This window comes from Lactuca saligna, chromosome 4 (genome assembly GCF_052625555.1).
Source record: "Lactuca saligna cultivar CGN05327 chromosome 4, ASM5262555v1, whole genome shotgun sequence".
Classification (NCBI taxonomy): Eukaryota; Viridiplantae; Streptophyta; class Magnoliopsida; order Asterales; family Asteraceae; genus Lactuca; species Lactuca saligna.
This window is the reverse complement of record NC_136420.1, coordinates 317,415,337-317,423,376: the sequence shown is the minus strand read 5'-3', so window position 1 is coordinate 317,423,376 and position 8,040 is coordinate 317,415,337. Positions and strand designations below refer to the sequence as shown.

General features: G+C 39.3%; 1 pseudogene; it reads right to left on the bottom strand.

The window, feature by feature from the left end:
• Positions 1-359: 359 nt before the first annotated feature.
• LOC145044021 (receptor-like protein kinase FERONIA pseudogene) lies at positions 360-3,275 on the bottom strand (annotated as a pseudogene).
• Positions 3,276-8,040: the final 4,765 nt, after the last annotated feature.

The window sequence follows — 8,040 nt, the reverse complement described above, 5'->3', positions numbered from 1 at the left end:
TACTTTCGGGTGAAAAAAATAAAGTTTTATTAAAACCCTTTGGCGACAACTAGTCGTCGCAACAGGTTGAAGCTATTACGACGCCATGTTGTCGCTATAGGGTTTTATCAGTTAACGGTTATGGTCCTATAGTGACGACTTCTCGTCGGGATAGCTACTGGTTATTTTTTTAAACTTTATAGGTTCTGTACATTACACATTTTTAATAAATCCAAAAAACATTATAGCATATATCAATTGAAATACATTAACTAGGTACCTATATTTTACTTTTCAAACACATGGATTAAAAATAAATGGAAACTATATTTTTTAGTACCTATACCGACGACAAGTTATCGGTATTAAATTTAAGAATACCATCATTATTTTCATCGTTTCCAAGAGAGTTTTGGACAGGCATAGGGGTCCTAGTCAAATTAAGTTAGTCAAAGTTCGCAAAACCTATGACGATGACAAGTCGTCAGCGTAGGGGTACTTTTAGCGACGACATTTGTCGTCGGGATAAGTGTCGTCTGCATAGGTCGGTTTCCTTGTAGCGCAACTACTACTATGATAGTATGATTTATTGCACAGAGTGGATACATTTAACACCACCTAATTATATGATTAATATAATTCATATATGGTAACATTAACTAACAAGTAGGAACGCAAAACAACCACCAGATGTCTCTTACGAAAGATCTCTCATCTGGCTAAACCCTGTTTCCGAATATAACCCTACATGACTACTGTCAGTCGACGACATGCCATGTCGCATAAACCATCGACTTGATCCTTCAGACGTTGTTGTTGACTCTCCTTGCAAAGGAAACAAAAGCTCTTGTTTTTCCAACACAAACTCACCAACTATGCCACCTGTTTTCTCAGCAGCTTCTTGTAGCTGCAATGCAAACTCTAGTCCCCACACTACTTCATCCATGGATGGACGTTTGCTCCCTTTTTCTTCTAAACAACTATTCGCCACCTCTGCAAACTTCATGAAACACTTTGGTGCAATTTCACCACTTAGTTTTGGATCAATTATGTCATGCAGTGTGCCTTTTCGACAATTCGACTTTCCCCATTCTGCCAAACTGACTTCTTCGTAAGGAAGGTCTATATTTATAGCAGGTCTTGCGCATAAAACTTCTAGCAAAACGACTCCAAAGGAGTACACGTCGGATTTCTCCGTGAGTTGTTGCATTCGAAAATAATCAGGATCCATATATCCGAAAGTACCCTTCACCGTTGTGCTAACATGGTTTTGCCTTTCGTCTTTTGGTCCTAGCTTTGACAAACCAAAATCTGACACTTTCGCCACCCAATTTTCATCCAATAAAATATTTGTCGACTTGATATCCCGATGAATTATCACACGGTTTGCACCGGTGTGGAGATAATGCAACCCTTTGGCTGCACCAATGCAAATATCGAGACGTTTTTTCCATGTCAAACGAGGGTTGTTTGTGTTGTAAAGATGTTCCCGTAGAGTTCCATGTGGCATGTAATCGTACACAAGTACCATTTCTTCCTCATCATCACAATATCCGATTAGTGGCACCAGGTTAACATGGCGTAGTTTGGATAGCATCCCGATTTCTGTTTGGAATTCTTGAAAACCTTGTTTGGATGATGACTTCAGCCGTTTGATAGCAACCACAGTGGTAGCATTGTCGATGTATCCTTTGTAAACCATACCAAACCCTCCTTTGCCGATAATACACTCTTCATTGAATTCATTGGTTGCATCTTTTACTTCCTTGACTGAAAAACGACGACACCGACCCGATCGCAGCTGCCCAGAATTTTTAGATTTTGGTTCACCTGATGACTTTTCAATAACTCTGGTTCGAATTCGCCGGAAAACTATAAAACCTAAAGCAGATAACAAGACTAATCCACCCCCACCACCTCCGATTATTGCAGCATATGGTGGAGTTTTCTTTGTCGTCACTTCTCCGGGAGACGACGGCCTTGGCGGTGGTGGTGTAGGACTTAGCTCCGGGTTGGGGCTAGCTAGACTACCAGCCATGCTCATCTTGAACACTTCCAAACCATTCAAAAAACCATCTTGATATTCTAGAGATTCTTCATTAGGATGCAATGCGAGCCACAAATCTTGCTTGCTGCGCTGGCCTTCTGGGTTGCCGACAAACACAACGTAATCCTTGAATACCGGATAACCGCTGCCTGGAGTCCAGAAGAACAGATCAGCTTTGTCTTCAGCAGTTTGATTATTGATGAAGATCGTAAAAATCATCTGCCTTTCAAACGTGTATTGTGGTATAATGCTGCAAAAATGGAGCCTGAGCATGTACCAAAATCCTAAATCAACGGGAAGTATCCAGGTCAGATAGTAGTAGCTCGACAGTGTGCCCATACTCCTTTGGGTTTGATAAACAAGCTCAGGTGCGGTGTAATTGGGTGTGTCCGTGGTGTACCTGATCGGAATCTGAGTAGTAGGCGTAAACCCCATCGCATTTCGGGGGAATAGGTAATGTTCATCTCCATCCCATGATCTATACATACCGGTATCATCGTTGACGGATATTTGTCGCCCACCGACGTTTAACCGATAAATACTCTCGAGAGCCATGTCTTTTGCAATCACAGGTCCTGTAATTTGACCGACGTATTTCAAATTCTTTGTTTTAAAATACAGAGTTTCCGGTAATGAAACGATTTCAATACCATTAATGAAGGCGTAAGAGTTGGGCGAGGGTGTAAAGGTGACGTTAAGGTTTTGGGTGTCGTTTACATATATGATAAATTCTTTAATAAGTTGGGGAGCTGAGGGTCCCTGGACTCCTGCATTTGAGAGAATACTTCCTACATAGGATGAAGTTAAGAAGGCGCTGAAGTTTGATAAGAGAGAGTGACCATTGGATGATACAGAGAAGAAAGACTGGTTTGCGTTGAGGTGGGAATAGGTTGCAGGGTAGAAATAAAGGCGGAGGAATTTAGGCCCGTGGTTCACTGGAAATGAGTATGTGAATGAAGACGTGTTAAAGATTCTGGCGGTGGAGTACGGGATTTCGGGGACTGAAGGATCGTGGTGGTCGGGGGTGGATGGGAAGGAGGTGGTGGTCATGTTGTAGGGTACGAATTTCGAATGTTCGTCAGTTTGCCATAACCGATCAGAAGTGGTTGTGGTGGTGGTTGATCCGCAGTTGAGTAGGAAATAGTCGGTGGGTTTGTATGGTTGGGAGGTGGTGGTGGTGGTGGTGAACAGTAGGAGCAAAGAAAAGAGGGGTGAAGCGAAGGCCAACATGACTTTAGTTGTCTGCTTATGGAGGTCTCTCTATTAATTATTAGTTTTTATAAATCATAAAAGTAGTTATACAATTAAAAGGGTTGTTGACTCAACTTTGAAAAGTCTTGGTATTGCCACCTCTAAATCACTATTAGCAAATATGATAATATTTTATAGCAAAATCCATATGTATTCCATAGCAATACGACAATACTTATGGAATTACCACGAAAATAAGGTCGTAACATAAACGCTTGTGGGTAAATAATACCGAAGGCTTATTTCCAAAGGTAATTTACCGATTGAATACCTATGAAGAGATATAACGACAGATTTCCTACGGATTATTGACGGCTCAAATTTACCTATAGAAAGAAATAACGACGGATCTCCTACGGATTATCAATGGGACCGTTTTGGATCACATTGACTTTGTTACCTAAGGGTTTCTGACGGAAAAATTTACCAAGGGATTTTGCGTAGGTATACTGTGACTAAAATGAGTCAAAAGTTTTTTAAGAAAAAGTCATATTATTTAGATTGTTAAAGTTTGAGTGAAATTCATAACTTTTTCATAAGAACTCTGTTTTCGACTATCTTTATATCGACATGTTCATATTCACGAGATCTTCAACACTCATTTAGATTGTTTCGGCCAACAGTCAACCGATTTTGATTTGGTTTCTTTGTCCGTACTATTGTGCTGAAACATCGAAAAAGCAAAACTTTCTTATACGAATTCAAATTTTGAGGTTCTCCACATGTACGCTCTCGGTCTTAAGATTACTATGAAATTCAGTTGGATCACTAAGGCTAATAAGTAATCTATCTCTAATTCGAATTTTACGATGCACATAGTTTTGTCATTTTAATTGCGAATCTTCGCAGAAGCATAATTTCTTCATACGATCTCGGATTCGGGCGGTCTATATATTTACAGAAATCGTATTGATGTTTCCTACATATTTATGACGATTACTTTGGATAAAACGTAATATACTCTACTTCAAATTTTATAAACAACGTTTATATTGAATTTTACGAGAAGGTGAAAATGGGGTGTTACAATTGATATATTATGTGGGGAGTTAAGGGTGGACCATCCTCATGCTGAAGACCAACAGAATCGGGCGGACCATCTTCATGATGAAGGCCAAACTGCGGATCAGGTTTACATTGTAGGCAAAAAGGGGCGGACCAACTTTGTGATGAAGGCCAAGGGCTGACCAACTTTTTGTTGAAGGTCATTATGTGTATGCAGTATGTATTATGGTATATGGTATTTTGGGAAACACACTAGGGCTAATAAGTAATCTATCTCTAATTCGAATTTTACGATGCACAAAGTTGTGTCGGTTTAATCGCGAAACTTCGAAGTAACTTCTTCATACGAAGTCAGATTTGGGCGTTCTATATATTTACGGAAATCGTATTAATGTTTCCTGCATGTTTATGAAGATTACTTTGGATAAAACTTAATATACTCTGCTTCAAATTTGATAAACAACGTTTATATTGAATTCTACGAGAAGGTGAAAATGAGGTGTTACAATTGATATATTATGTGGGGAGTTGAGGGCAGACCATCCTCGTGTTGAAGACCAATAGAATCAGGCGGACCATCTTCATGCTGAAGGCCAACGTGCGAACCAGCTTTACATCGTAGGCAAAAAGGGGCGGACCAGCTTCATGCTGAAGGCCAAAGGCGTACCAACTTTATGTTAAAGGTCATTATTTGTATGCATGGTATGTGTATTGTGGTATATGATATTTTCGAAAACTCACTAAGCTTCGTGCTCACCTGTTGAATATAAATGTGTTTTCGAAAATTTCAAATGAATCGTAAAAAGAGCAAGGCTCAGCTGTACATGCACATTCACATCATGTGTCTGCACAATATAATAATACTCTGATATATTTTAATAAATGAAAATGGAAATTTTGGGTCGGAAATCGGGATGTTATCAGTTGGTATCAAAATCCTGATTTGAGAGAATTGGATGAACATTTGTGTGTTTCCAAACTCAAACCGAGGATCTAAATATCTTAACAAATATTTTTAGAAAAAGAACTTTATTCAAAAGAAAAGAATGTGATGTGTACAGTCAGCCGAAGCTCAAAAAAGAAAATGTTTTGGTAGCACCGTGTAACATCACGACTCCAGACATAAGTTTAAATGTTTAATATGTTCATTTTGATAACACAACTCGACGATTAGGAGGCCTCAACTCGTCGAGTAGAGACTGAGATTGGGCGCATGATTTTAGAACCAACTCGACGAGTTGGTGGACTTAACTCGATGAGTTGGAGCTGAGTGTGAAAACCCTAATTTTTAGGGTTTACACCCTATTTAAAGGACTTTAAGTCCTTTACCCCGCCTCTTTCATCACCTTATCACCCAGAGACAAACCCTAATCTAGTTCCCTTCATCTTGAGAGTATGTTAAGGCTAAGAGTGTATGTTTTGTTGCATTCCTTGAAGATTGATGTAACACCCATAAAATTCTAGCCAATTTAAAACTTTTTAAATCATTTGAAACCCTTCAATTATTACAATTTGTTTTCATAATAGATTGTACATCAGAGTTCCCATAAATCATAATCGTCAATCGAGGATGTGTACGGTCACGCCTTCACTTACCCGCGACCATCCGTTGAACCTGAAACAATAACTGAAACTGTAAGCCCGAAAGCTTAGTGAGTTACCCCCAAAATTCCAACCTCATATAACCATAATCGTAATCATACCATAATAAAAAATACAGAACAACGTGCATAATGAGCCTTCAGCCTGACTGGATCGCTCCCGAGCCTTCGGCATGACTGGACTGCCTCGTAGGGCCTTCAGCCTATCTAGACTGCTCACCGGGTATGTTGGCCTACAACACAAAGCAGGACTGTCTCAACCCAAACCCCAACCAAACAAACATGTGCACATGAGTATCATACTCTAGTTCATATCATATAACAGTCAAACCGATCTAACATATCACTAATCATAGCAACATCCTAATAACCGAGGTACAGACCTAACTGGTCCCTAGCATAGCATCATCCTATATACAAGGATACCATGACCATTTAGCTAAACGAAAGTCGTGAGAATTTAGCTCATGATTTCAGCATACAAGTATATAAAAATCAAAATTCAAAGTAATTGACATGGGAAAATCTAATGAAAAGTTGAAGTGTAGAGATTTGTTGCCTTAATGCTTCTACTTCCAATGGTATGATCGATTTACATGCTTCCAAGCCTTAGAACAGGTTCTTTGCCTTCAAACGTGATGATTACTTCCAGAGCCAAAGGTTACAATTTAGAGGAGAATGAGATCTATTTATAGTTTTCCCAAATTCAGAGCACCATGACGTGGTAAGGCCACCACATCATGGTCTTCGTGTTTATCATGTGTTTAACAAGTCTTCGAAGAAAATCGGGACTCTCAACTTCACAATGTTGTGGGAAATCCACCACGGCGTGTTGGATATTTTTTTTCTTCATTTTAAAGCTTTGATTCAAACTCCCAACTCCTATGTCCAACTTCCAGCTTCCAGCTTCCTGCTTCCTGCTTCCAGCTTCCTTTTTGCTCCAAGAATGTGTTTTATCCTTACATCACAATTCATAACAAATTAAGTATCTTTTGTTCTACTAAGGGAATAAAAGTAATTAAAATATTAAGTTATGATATATAGTTATGTGTATAAATATGCACATATCACCCATGTAGAGGCTTGGCCCCCAATTTGGAAAATTAGGCCATTGGTTGATTAATTTGGCTTTTGGGATTTTCAGATTATAGTTTGGGCCATAGTACTGGAGAAAGCTAGGTTAGGGGTAAAATGGCTTTTTACCCCAGGTATGAAGTTATAAATGTGGATTAGAACCCAATTGTTAATTGGTATTGTTTTTTTATTGGTAGATTAAGGTTCTATCAGCCAGCAGTCAATTGACTATATCCATGGGTCAAAGGCACCAATGCCGACCCATTATGTGTTCTGTGGTATGATAGTTATTTCTGTGATATGTGGTATGCTATTTGACTCTGTGTTTCTTGCATGGAAGGCCCCCAGTGGGAGCCCGAGGCAGTTGGATGTCCAACCATATAGGGGGGGGGGTCATGTCATTCCAGGTCAAGAGCATAGGGGGAGCCAGTTTATGTTTTAGGTACTCCAGTTTTCAAATGGAAGAGCTTAGGATGATTGCAGAGCACACACGACATGTTCTCGTATTCTGTGAATTACTCTGGTTAAATGATGTTTTGCTAAATATTGGTTACCCGGGTTTTATGGAAGAAATCTGTATTAACAATTTATTAATCTAAAAAAAAATTATGTCGTGATTTCTGGGTTGTTACAGGACAAATCAAGGTCTAAGCTTGCTTCTTTACGAGTTGAGATGCCTTAAAACATCTGAAAAGACACGTTGAAGGCTTAGGAGTACCACATACTCATTAAACCCTTAAATTTAGGGACAAAAGGATTAAAACAAGACTTAACTAAGATCTAAAGAAACACAAGCCATGTTTGGAGCTTTATACCTCCAAATGGTGCCAAAATGAGTAGGAGATGCTAGACCCAAAATCTTGAGGGCAAATCTTTCTCCTTGAAGATCATTCTTCGTAACCAAGGAATCACACAATCACTCTAAAAAGCTCTAAATGCTCAAAATGAACTAGGGTTTGCAAAGAGTGTCAAACTTGGACTGGAGGCTGATGAAGGGGAAGGTCTTGGGGCCATAATGGGATTTAAATAAGTACATCTTCTCCGTCCTAAGTGTTTCCAACACTAACCTCATGTGTTGCTTAT